Genomic DNA, 1,390 nt, shown 5'->3' with positions numbered 1-1,390 from the left:
TGGCACCCGTGCCCCCCAGCTCCGGGTTTGGGCCGGGCCTCCGCACGCTCCGTCGCGGTCCTTCCCGCAGCTGCGCGTCGTCAGCCCCATTTCACAGGCGAGGAAACTGAGGCTTGGAGGCCGTGATTCGCCCCAAGTCATTCCCGTCAGGTCTTGGCTTGAAAGTGAGCGGGGCAGGCCGCCTGACCCCATGTAGGTGACTGGCTGAAGCTCCTTCCAAACCAGCTGGTAGTCCGTGGATACTGGAACAGAGACAGGCATTCTGTGAATGGCGGGGGATCGCGAATTGAAGAACACAGCTCTTTTAATGGAGACCAACTTAGAGCCAGCTGCTTTTGTGTCACTTTAAGCCCAGTGCCACATAATCTCATAACTTTTACAGAGACGTTGGAAATAGATTTCTTAATGTAAAACTTTAAAATATTTTAACTTCAAAAGAATTCTTTTTAATGTTGCAGGCCAAACAAAACATTTCTAGAGGGTAACTTCAGCCCTTGGGGCTCCTCTTTGCAGGAGGATTTCTTAGGAAATAACAGTCTGGAGCAAAATATAAAAATGAGTATCTCCAACAAGTCAGTATTCCTTAATCTTACCTTCTTTGTGCACAATTTAAACTTGTCTGTCCTTACAGTTTTCCCAGTCAACAATAAAGTTGATTATGCAATATTTTTAAAAGTGCAATGTTTAAAAAAGTGAAATTATGAAACCCAGGGAAACAAAGGTAACCTTTTGAGGTCAGTTTCAACATTTTTGACCCCAAGCTCCACTTTTTTGCATATGTTCCTATGGGTGGCTTTGTGGCTTGTTATATGCCAAGCATCACTTGTGCCTCAGACAAGGAAAATGAGTGGCCGTGCAGTATACAGGAGGTTCTCAGGGCCCCTCTGACTTTCTCCAGCTCCTCCACCTTTTAAGACTTGAGGCTCCTTGCTGCATCTCAGTATTCATGTTCTTAAGATGGGCTTCATCCATTTCTTTATTTATGACAGAGTTGATTCCCGGACCTTTCCCAGACAGGCTTTTGTTTTGAATGAAAGCAAGGGCCTGTGGAGTGAACCGGAAAGAGCAGAATGTCATGCTCTGGACAGAAGGCAGTAGGCTTTTGGATCTTATATTCTTATTCTGCTTCACTTCCATCACTTTAATTGTATTCTTATCCTGCTTCACTTCTGTCCCTTTAAAGGCTCAACCTTATGCCAAGTCCTAGACCAACCTCATCCAGGGCACTCCAGAACATGCCAGCCTTGAACTATAATGAGATATCCAAAAGTCTTAGGCATATGTGTTAACTTACTTAATCCTTTTAGCAACTTCACAAGATAGAAAATGTAGACCAGAGATGTTGAATAACTTGCCCAAGATCATACAACTAGTAGGGAACATATAGGAG

The sequence above is a fragment of the Carlito syrichta genome, unplaced genomic scaffold, assembly GCF_000164805.1.
Source record: "Carlito syrichta isolate Samal-C Ts95f unplaced genomic scaffold, Tarsius_syrichta-2.0.1 Scaffold316482, whole genome shotgun sequence".
NCBI lineage: Eukaryota > Metazoa > Chordata > Mammalia > Primates > Tarsiidae > Carlito > Carlito syrichta.
Note: the sequence above shows the minus strand (reverse complement) of the source record.